Here is a 12,500-nt window from a genome sequence, read left to right as displayed (position 1 = left end):
CTAAAAACAATAGCAAAGAGGTGAGTGACGTCAACTTCGTTCCTCCTTTACATAATACCGTTCACCAAAACGAACTCTCCAGTGAGGTGTGAAGTTTTCATAGCTGGAACAGAAAATTATCAAAACTTTGAGATAGTCAAAAGTAATCAGAATGAGATAATGTTTGTCTGTGTCCTATGGAATGTGTCAATTTTACTCATGGTTGGTAAGGACAGTGTTAGATAAATAATTATGTTTTTTTAGATACTGACCCAATTTGACAAATTTTCTTGGGGGAGGGGGGGGGGGGAAATTAAAAAGAAGAGAATTACATTTTCTTTCTATTATATAATTTTTGCCTCGTGACCAAAATAGTATTGAATGGCGGACCAAATAATTAATAAGCAAAAAGAAACCACCAAAGACAAACAATTAATTAAAAAAGAAATATTAAAAAAAAACCCCAAAAAAATAAAAATAAAGACGAGCAAAACAAACCCCAACCCTTAAATAAACAAAACACAACAAAATGAAACAGAAAACAAACTAAAAACACCCCCCCCCCCTCCCCTATACACAACAAACCTACCAATAAAAAAAATTCCAAACAAAAAATAATACAAAACAAACAAAACAAAACAATTTTTAAAAGAAACGAAACAAACGACAAGAATAAAAAAAATGGACCACACGCAAACACACATACACACTCAAGCACAAGCACACACACACACACACACACACACACACACACACACACACACACAAACACAAATAAAGATTAAAACAAATAAAGAAACACCAAAACCCAAAACTCAAGAAATGTTTTAAAACCGAAAAATAAAATGGATGATGATTAAGTGGAGACAGGAAAGGAAGTCTTGTCGTTTGACCAACTTGTGTCATCTGGAGTTTTCCCATGGAAGATTTCACCAAGAAGTCCACCTTCTCCCTGCTAGTCTGACTTCAGTTTAGACCCACGTGGACTTATTGGAAGGTCTGGTAACCTAAATTGTGGGAGGGGGGGGGGAAGGCGTAGGGGAAGTGGAGGGAGAAGAGGAGGATGAGGTGAAGGAGGAGGAGAGGGAGGGGGAGGAGGAAGAAAGAGGAGGAGGAGGGGGAGGGGAAGAGGGAGGGAGGGAGGGGAGGAGAAAGAAAGAGGAGGAGGGGGAAGACGAGGAGGAGGAGGGGGAGGGGAAGAGGAAGAGGAGGAGGTGGAGGGCAAAAAGAAGAGGAGGAGGGGAGGAGGAGGAAAGGGAAGAGGAGGAGGAGGAGGAGGAGGGGGGAGGGGAAGAGAAGATGAGGAGGGGAGGAGGAGGAGAAGGAGGAGAGGGAAGAGGAGGAGGAGGAGGAGGAGGAGGAGGAGGAGGGGGAGGGGGAGGGGGTGGAAGAGAAGATGAGGAGGGGAGGAGGAGACGGAAGAGGAGGAGAGGGAAGAGGAGGAGGAGGAGGAGGGGGAGGGGGGTGGAAGAGAAGATGAGGAGGGGAGGAGGAGAGGGAAGAGGAGGAGAGGGAAGAGGAGGAGGAGGGGGAGGAGGGTGGAAAAGGAGGGTAGGAGGGGGTGTTTCAACGTCCTATATTATTTTCTAATCAACCTGACACCTAGCGGACACAGTCATTAATTAGAGTAAATCACAAGGACGACAACCACTTGTCTTCAAGTAGAGTTGTTCAAGACAGCCACTTATCTCCCCTACATTGTTTGGTGTAATCGGAGAGCTGCATAGTCTGACCTAGATCCATTGCCAGAATGAACGACAGGCGAACAGTGGGATGGTCATTTGGACAATGGGCTTTCCTATAAACTCTTGTTTTCATCATCGTCATCATCGTCGTCGTCGTCGTCATCATCATCATCATCATCATCATCATCATCATCATCATTTGATTTTTTATCTGAGTTCGGAGAATTTATGTCTATGCAATCCATTAACAAAAAGCATAATATTTTTATGGGTGATTTTAACATTGATTATTTCGGAAACAAAAATGAATCGAAAGTATTTCGGGAGATTATTGACACAAACAACTATATTCAACTTGTAAGCGGTCCTACAAACAACCATGGCCACACAATAGATCATGTCATTACAGACATTGAACATTCTCTCTCTCACCTGTCTCAAATATTGATAAATTAATCTCTGACCATCATTTAATTGTGTTTTGCGTTTTATTTCCAATGAAGTCGAAGTAAAAAAGATGATAAATCTCGTAATTTGAAGAATATAAACATGAACATTTTTAAACAAGACCTTGACCATAACGTTAAAAATAAACATGATGCGAATGGTCTCCACGAGTCAATTGTTGGTACGGTGGACAAGCATGCTCCCTTAACAACTAGAGCAGTAAAAGTGAGACGTCAAGCACCCTGGTATAATACCGAAATAAATTGAATGGATTAGCCAGGAGGCGGGCAGAAAGAAAATGGCTCAAATCCAGAGATGCTGTAGATAAGAAGCGATACATCGCGGCTAGAAATGATGCAAAAGCCGTCAATTTCAGGGCCAAAAAGAAATTCTATGAAGAAAGCCTCAAAAACGTGGGACGTTCGAGACAATTCTTTGCCTTGACCAAGGAACTGCTGGGACAACAGACGCAACCAGCTCTCCCATCTTTAATCGATCGTGCAGATCTACCAACTCGCTTTGGTCAATATTTTAAAAAAAAAACGGATACCATCAGGAAGGAACTCTCGTCTGAATCGATCCCTACAACATTTGACAAGTTTCATGGTGATTCGTTAACACATTTTTCAAAGATTACTGAAGCTGACTTACGTGATTGCATTATGTCGTCTCCAACTAAAAGTTGTGATTTAGACCCCTTAAATACTGCCATTTTAAAAAAATGCATTGATGTAATTTTAACACCATTTACATGTATTGTTAATAATTCGTTGCAGTCAGGTGCTGTACCAGACATTTACAAAGTTGCTCATGTCAAACCCCTTTTGAAAAAACCTGATCTCGATAAAGAGAACTTAAAGCACTATCGCCCTGTCTCTAATCTTCCTTTTCTCTCTAAGATCTTAGAAAAGCTTGTTTTGAAACAATTACTGTCTCATCTTAAAAATAATTGTCTTGAAGAAAAATTTCAGTCTGCTTATAGGCAACATCATTCGACGGAAACCGCACTTGTTAGGGTTGTTAATGATCTCCTCTCTGTTATAGACAATGGTTCATGTTCTTTGCTGAATTTGCTTGACCTATCGTCTGCTTTTGATACTATTGATCACAATCTTCTTCTCAAACGTCTTGAAATTACTTATGGCGTGTCTGGTGCTGCGCTTGATTGGTTTAGGTCATATTTGTTTAATCGTAAACAGATTATTACGGTGGATGAATATAGATCGGAGGAAATCTTTCTTGATTGTGGGGTTCCCCAGGGTTCAGTACTTGGACCCGTTCTTTTTGTTTTGTACGTTGGCCCTCTGTCTAAAATCATCAGAAGTTTTGGTCTGTCTTACCATCAATACGCTGATGATACGCAATTGTACTGCGTTTCCAATATGAGAAATTTACAAGAAGTATCAGCCAATAGTAAAAATTGTATCCAAAGTGTTAAGAAATGGATGAATGAGAACAGACTGAAACTGAATGATGATAAGACGGAGGTGCTGTATGTGGGGAACAGGAAGTGGAAAAGTGAAACAGATTTGAAGTTGGGGGATGCCTCTATTCAAATTGTTGACAAAGTGAAAAACCTTGGCACATTCTTAGACTCTGGACTTTCGATGGAGCATCAGGTTAATAATTTGGTTAGATCTCTCTTTTTCCAACTAAAAAAGATTGCTTCCATTAGACGGTTCATATCTGAGGATGTGACCAAGCACCTGGTTGTGTCCCTCGTACTATCGAAATTGGATTATTGTAATGCTCTGTTGTTTGGCGTTTCGCAATACAATCTGAAACGTCTTCAGATTGTCCAAAACAGCGCTGCCAGACTAGTATTTATGAAGCGTAGGTGCGACTCTGCCGGACCTCTACTTCATGACCTGCATTGGCTGCCTGTTGAGAAAAGAATTAAATTCAAAGCTTGTGTTTTAGTGTATCGTTGTCTTGAAGGTACTGCCCCTTCCTACCTTTCAGAACTAATTGAAAGATATTCAAAACCCCGCCCTTACGTTCGGCCAGTGATTCCACAAAACTAGTTGTCCCTCGAATTCGGAAAAATGCTGGAATGAGATCCTTTTCTCATTTCGGACCCTCTATATGGAACGCCTTACCGCAGAGCATTCGTGAAAAAGAATCTTTGTCTATTTTTAAACGTTCGCTAAAACATATTTGTTTCGATTTTAGTAGATGGTATGAGAAGCAAGATAGGTTTGGTTTGTGTTGTGTGTTGTGTTGTGTGTGTGTATGTGTGTGTGTGTGTGTGTGTGCTTGTGTGTGTGAATGAGTATGTTTCAGCCAAAGTAATTTGTAATTTAAGCGCTTAGAGTCTGGTGTCTCGGAGTTATAGCGCTATATAAGTTTTCAGCATTATTATTATTATTATTATCATCATCATCATCATCATCATCATCATCATCATCATCACATCAATTATAATTTTTTTTTAAATTGAGCTTTTATATAGCGCAATATCCACTAAACGTGCTGATAGAGCTTTACAAGGGGTCCCTGACCAACAGCAACAAGTAACATCAAGAACGAGACATGATGCCTGTTAGGCGATTATTTTTCCAAGGGAGACAACGCTATTAACGGCCAGGTACTAATTTTACACATGAGCACGGTGAGACAATGCGAGTAAAGAGCCCTTTCCAAGGACTCAACCATGCGCCGAGCGAGGCTCGAACCCATGACCTTCAGAGCGAGTGTCATATCACTAGACCACATCATTAATATTCCTATAGGGAATGAGATTAGCGGAAGACGTCACCGGAGAAGTTATTTGTAAACATACCAACTACAAGCCAAGCGCTCCAAATACAAAATTTATTATTCATATTTCTGTACAAATATGCATAACGTTGATTATGATATGCATTTTTGTACAGAAATATGAATAATAAATTTTGTATTTGGAGCGCTTGGCTTGTAGTTGGTTTGTTTACAAATAACTTCTCCGCCGGTGACGTCCAATCAAGGGACGCTACTTTTCCGCTAATCTCATTCCCTATTGCTGTTATCATATTTATAATCATGACCATTATTAGAAGAACAAATTATTGTATGTTCTAAAATGTCTGCAACGCATTTTTAAACCTCTCGATAATGTGTTGAAAAGTTTGATAAGACCGACTGCTGAATGACCTAAAAGTGTTGAAAGACGTCATGTATACAACGACCTCCTGGTAATGAATGGGGTCACACGTACGTGTTACCGTTATACCACGATGGGTACCCGATAGTTGTCTGACACTGTTTCATACATAACATTGTCTCCCAACAGTGCCTGCTCCATAATAGGGTTACAATGTCGTGACGTCATTTCCTCTTAACAACGCTCAAAGCAACCAAATATGGTTCTCACATAGCAAAATTAGAGAGTGTATAGCCGAAGTCGAAGTCCCGGGTTTGAGAGTATTTTCCAAGATGAGAGTCATGAGAGTCATTTAAATCGATCGATATTTGGAGGACGAGTTTTCTGGCCAAACTTTTAAATATGTGTTTGTCCATAGTATGGCAGGGTGGTGAAATGGTAGCAGGTCTCATCGGTAACCAGGAGGTGTTAGGTTCAATCCGTAGTCGAGGCCGGCTGGTATTGTTATTTATTGGGGGGGGGGGTGGTTGGGTTTTTTTTTCTTGCAGCTTTCTGTCTTTTTGGCCTTTCCAAATTCTCCCACCAGTGCCTGCTCCCTGCCGAGTTTGGTACTTTCATAAAAAGATGAAAATTAAAGTCAGATTCCATTGTTCATTTTTGATTATGAGATTCGAACTTCATCCTTGTGTCTCCATCGACATAACACCGTCATGGAGTGGTGGGTAACCATTTTATTTTCTACAAATTGAATAGTGATTTCATAAAACTGGTTCCAATCTCATTGGAAGTGTAAAACAACTCTTCCGGAAGACTGAACACATATTTTCTGTATTTGATCTTCTGATTTCAAATTGATGGCGTCTTAATTTCTAGTCTAAATAAATTCTTGTCGTCAGATTGATGCTATACGTTTATACAAAAAACTCAAACATCCGCCAGCCGGATATAGACAGTATGCGCTTGGCTAAGAAACTCACAACATTTCCATCCGGAATTTTAACAGACCAACACATAAAACTATGAGTAACCTTAAACGTTTATAGTCTGGATAATACAGTTTAGTGAGAATTACTCATAAAAGTGGATGGCAAAAAGCAATAACAAAGACCTGAGTGACGTCATCTTCATACTATCTATAACGTACCAACACACAAAACCATGTGTAACCTTGAACGTTTATAGTCTGAATGACACAATTTAATGAGAACGACTCATAAAAAAGGCTGGATAAAAACAATAACAAAGAGATGAGTTACATCAACGTTGTTCCTATCATCCATCATCGCTCTCGTACGTCCCGTAATCCTAAGAATCTGTCTATACATCCTGCTGCTACTGAAAAATTGAAAATAAAAAATTGAGCTTTATATAGCGCAATATCCACTAAATGTGCTCAAAGCGCTTTACAAGGGGTCCCTGGACAACAGTAACATTTAACATGTAGGACGGGACATGACGCCTGTTAGGCGATGTTACAATTTTTCGGACAAAGACAACGCTGTTTACGGCCAGGTACTCATTTTACACCTGAGTACGATCAGAGAATGTGAGTAAAGAGCCTTTTCCAAGGACTCAACTATGCGCCGAGCGCGAGGCTCGAACCCAGGACCTTCCGATCCAAAAGCGAGTGTCATACCACAAGACCACATAGCCGCAGTTATGCCACCTTATGATTCACTGTGTAACCTATTCGTTCTCGAGCCGACTGGTTACATACACACTTCCAATTATTTTTGAACCTCAAAAGTAGAAAGTGCGACGTCAGGACTTTACTTCCTTATTGAACCAGGCAGGTGATGAGACCACCAATCACGATGTCACAGCCTGGTACAACAATCATTATTTGAATGGGGTCTCGATGTGATGGAATTCACAACCAATCAACAATTAGCATATCTAGGTCATTTGAGTCATGGCCATCTCCTTCATCATTTAGAAATATTGAGCCTTTATATAGCGCAAAATCCACTAAGTGTGCTCAAAGTCTTCACAGGAGGTCCCTTGCCATCAGCAATATGTAGGACGAGACATGACGCCTGTTAGGAGAAATGATTTAATTTTTCCGACAATGACAATGCTGTTGACGGTCAGGTACTCATTTTACACCTGAGTACTATGAGAAAATGTGTGTTAATAGCCTCTTTCAAGGACTCAACTACGCGCTGTTGGGAGCAGGACTCAAACCCTGCACCTTCCAATCCGAAGGCGAGTGTCATACAAAAGAGCACATTGCCGCAAGTACTTGCCTGTCACCCAAAACGTTTTCCCCACAACAAACCAGTAGGTCATTGACACAAGGCAAGTATCCAGTCCTCTGTTAGAGTGGTCATACACTTCCAATGACATTAGAACCAGTTATTCGACATCACACATTTCTTCTCCATTAAGGGCTTGAATTAACGTTGTTGTTATGGACAAGATTTTGGTTCGGTTTGAGAGTGTTTCCATTTACAACAATGGGCCCCATAACAACGTCAGTTGTCAGACCTGAATTGATGTGCACCTTGGTTTTCTTAATCTTTTATAATTTGAGGTCAACTGTAAATGTACCGAGTGACCCCTAACTTTGTGATAGACATGGCTGAACGTTGACAGGGCGTGTGAAATTCGAGTTGGTCATCGCTGACCACTTGACGTGGCGTGGTCATCATTGAAGGACGCCTGTGACGTCAGACGGGCGGGCAGATCAGTCCAAAGGAAATACAAATTTTATTTAAAAAGTATTGCCGAGGTCATTGAGTGCTAATGACAAACATTGGAACAGTTCACGAGATGGAATCCGTCTGGCGGACTGAATTGGTGCGTATTTGTGTGTCTATTTGTGTCTTGTGGTATGACACTCGCTTTTGGATCGTAAAGTCCCGGGTTCGAGCCTCGCTCGGCGCATAGTTGAGTCCATGGGAAAAGCTCTTTACTCACATTCTCTCACCGTACTCAGGTGTAAAAGGAGTACCTGGCCGTTAACAGCGTTGTTTCTGTTCGAGAAATTGCCACGTCCTACATGTTACATGTTGCTGTTGGCCAGGGACCCCTTGTAAAGCGCGTTGGGCACGTTTAGTGGATATTGCGCTATATAAAAGCTCAAGCTCAAGTTTGATTTAGTTTCACTCCGACACATTCTATAAATAGACCTATTTCCTGTCAATGGGAAGCAGAAGAGAGACGTCACAGCTTCCCCTCTTCCAGTTCAAAACTCCTCGGAAGTATGTAGCCAGTCCTACAGACTATGGATAAACAATGAATAGGTGACATATTGAATCAAAAGGTGGAAAAACTATTTCAGTATCAGGTTGTAAAGGTAGATTCTTATGAGTCTTAAAAGAGCGAGGATGGATGATCTTTATAGACAACCAGCATCATATTTACACTATGATGTCATCACTCTGACACCAGAAGCTCATTTACACAAGGTTTGTATCTAGTCTTCCGGCCCGAAACGTGGTTTTACACTTTCAAGGAAATTGGAACCAGTATTCCGTGTTTCCTATATAGATAGTTCAAAGATGACGTCACTCAGGTCTTTGTTATTGTTTTTTGCCATCCGCGTTTATGAGTAATGCTCACTGAACTGATTTAACCCGACTATAAACGTTCATGGATACACACAGTTTTGTGTGTTGGTCCGTTATACTTCCGGATGGCAATGTTATGAGCTTCTTAGCCAAGCGCATACTATCTTTAATCTGACCACATTTAGTGATTAGCACTCACAAACCAAAAACAACATGCCAGGTACGTTTAGTTGTCTCGTCTACCAGATGGACGTATTAATTTGTCTTACAGTTTTCACAAAGAGGGAAATGCTTTGTCGATCGGGAAGAAAACTGTGACGGCAATACGCGGATTTCAATCTCATCGTAAAACACGTATTGGGCGGCTATGTGGTCTAGTGGTATGACACTCGCTTTCGAATCGGAAGGTCCTGGGTTCGAGCTTCGCTCAGCGCATAGTTGTGTCCTTGGAAAAGGCTCGTTACTTTCATTCTCTCACCGTACTCAGGTGTAAAATGAGTACCTGGCCGTTAACAGTGTTGTCTATATATGGAAAAAAACTTGAAATATCACCTAACAGGCGTCATGTTTGGTTCTAGATGTTACGTGATGTTGTTGGTCATTGACCCTTTGTAAAGCGTTTTGAACACGTTTTGTGGATATTGCGCTATATAAATAGCTCAATTAAAAAACGTATATAATGCTATGTATTAAACCATCCCAACAATAAGGTAACTTCTGTGGTGTAAAGAAATGAGGAGGCCTGAGGTTCGAACCCAAATCGAAAACAGTCTGGCGTTTTGTGATGTTTTGTTTTTTTGTATTCTTCTCTTCTTTCTTGTTTTGTCCAGCACGATTTTGGACACACTTGCTCCGATCTCTGTCTAACACCCAAACTGTTGGTTTTGAATACACAGTATGTCCAGCACACACTGTGCTATATAGCACACACACATACACATACACATACACACACACTGTGCTATATAGCACACACACACATACACATACACATACACACACACTGTGCTATATAGCACACACACACACACACATACACATACACATACACACACACTGTGCTATATAGCACACCCACACATACACATACACATACACACACTGTGCTATATAGCACACACACATACACATACACACACACACTGTGCTATATAGCACACACACATACACATACACATACACATACACACACTGTGCTATATAGCACACACACACATACACATACACATACACACACACTGTGCTATATAGCACACACACATACACATACACATACACATACACATACACACACACTGTGCTATATAGCACACACACACATACACATACACATACACATGCACACACTGTGCTATATAGCACACACACACATACACATACACACACACGGTGCTATATAGCACACACACACACATACACATACACATACACACACACTGTGCTATATAGCACACACACACACACATACACATACACATACACACACTGTGCTATATAGCACACACACACATACACATACACATACACATACACACACTGTGCTATATAGCACACACACACATACACATACACATACACACACACTGTGCTATATAGCACACACACACATACACATACACACACTGTGCTATATAGCACACACACATACACACACACTGTGCTATATAGCACACACACACATACACACACACACACTGTGCTACATAAAACACACACATACACATACACACACACTGTGCTATATAGCACTCACACACATACACACACACTGTGCTACATATAACACACACATACACATACACACACACTGTGCTATATAGCACACACACATACACACACTGTGCTATATAACACACACACACACATACAAATACACACACACTGTGCTATATAGCATACACACACATACACATACACTGTGCTATATAACACACACACATACACATACACACACTGTGCTATATAGCACACACACACATACCCACACACTGTGCTATATAACACACACACATACACATACGCTGTGCTATATAACACATACACATACACACACACTGTGCTATATAGCACACACACAGACATACACACACACTGTGCTATATAACACACACATACACACACACTGTGCTATATAGCACACACACACATACACACACTGTGCTATATAACACACACACATACACATACACTGTGCTATATAACACACACACATACACATACACTGTGCTATATAACACACACACACATACACACTCACTGTGCTATATAGCACACACACACATACACACACTGTGCTATATAGCACACACATACACATACACACACACACTGTGCTATTAGCACATACACACACACGCACAGACACACACACACATACACACACTGTGCTATATAACACACACACATACACATACACACACACTGTGCTATTAGCACATACACACACGCACAGACACACACACACTCACACACACACACACACACACTGTGCTCTTTAAAAAGAAGACGACAGAATACCTGCTCCCTGATTTCCCAATCTGTTGTTTTCCCAACAAAGACATTGACTGATACTCAGACGTTATCAGTAAAGCAAGAATTGGAATGTAAAGTCTAAGGGTTCAAATCCCAAATATACCGGTTTTGACACGACTGTACACATTGGCATCTGTCATGTGTAATTAAACTGGTTTCCTCCCCCTCCTCCTCACCATCATCATCGTTATCGTTGTCGTCGTCATAATCATCATCATTATCATCATCATCATCATCATCATCATCGTCATCATCATCATCATCGTCATCATCATCATCATCATCATCATCATCATCATCATCATCATCATCATCATCATCATCATCATCATCATCTTTTCTCTTCTTCCTCTCCTCCTCCTTTTTCCTTGTGGTATCACAACACCAATATTATCCCAAACAAGTCCCATTGCCGAGGGTATCAAAATAAAAGGTCACGATATTTTAACACTTTCAATCCCACGCCTAATCCACCCCCCCCCCACCCCCACCCCTTCTTCCCACCTGCATCGCCGCCAAATGACGTCATCTAGTCATTTCCTGACTTAACAAAAAATTCGTAAATTACAATTTCTTCCAACCAAACTTTTCAATCCAAATTAATTCTTCAGATATACCCGATGTAAGCCCCCCCCCCCCCCCTTATGTCTCGTTTGGCTTCAAATTTCGCTTTAAATCATTTCTCTCCCTCTCTCTCTCTCTCTCTCTCTCTCTCTCTCTCTCTCTCTCTCTCTCTCTCTCTCTCTCTCTCTCTCTCTTCTTTACCCGCGTGTTTTGTCGGTGGCCTGTCGAAGGTCAAGGACGTGATTTTTTTCTCTAAAGTTTTGTTTTCTGGGCCATGTTTACTCTTGATATTTTCTTTAAAGTGATACTGATCTACTAGAAGCTTGTTTATTTTTATTAGCTGAAGAAGGGTTTTAATCCCGAAACGTTCCATGTTTGGTATTTTTGTTATTTATTGAAGCTATTATATTTATCCTTATCCATTACTTGATATTATCGTTACATTTTGACTAGCTGACTTTGGGTGGGATATTTTGCTTTTAGTTTTCTTCGCACATCATTGGACCGAGGCCAACGTGTACGTCTTTGAAGGTCTGACATCCGGACATAATGATGGGCCTGATTTAACATTGTTGTAATGGACGATATTGTGCGTCGGTTTGAGGGTATTTACAATAAAACAATGAGCCCTAACAATTTGGGTTATCAGGCCTGCAGATATGTAGACGTCGACCAATGCCTATTCTATTGACTTTCCTC

At 40.8% G+C, this 12,500-nt stretch overlaps 1 protein-coding gene across 1 annotated transcript in view; it reads left to right on the top strand.

Annotated features, from left to right (window-relative positions):
• The window catches only part of LOC144979053 (neurogenic locus protein delta-like), a 37,049-nt gene that overhangs the window by 1,095 nt on the left and 23,454 nt on the right, over nucleotides 1–12,500 (top strand). The window lies entirely within an intron of this gene.

The sequence above is a fragment of the Berghia stephanieae genome, chromosome 8 (assembly GCF_034508935.2).
Source record: "Berghia stephanieae isolate SIO BIC M18660-M18661 chromosome 8, UCSD_Bste_1.3, whole genome shotgun sequence".
NCBI lineage: Eukaryota > Metazoa > Mollusca > Gastropoda > Nudibranchia > Aeolidiidae > Berghia > Berghia stephanieae.
This window is presented reverse-complemented; position numbering and strand designations above follow the sequence as displayed.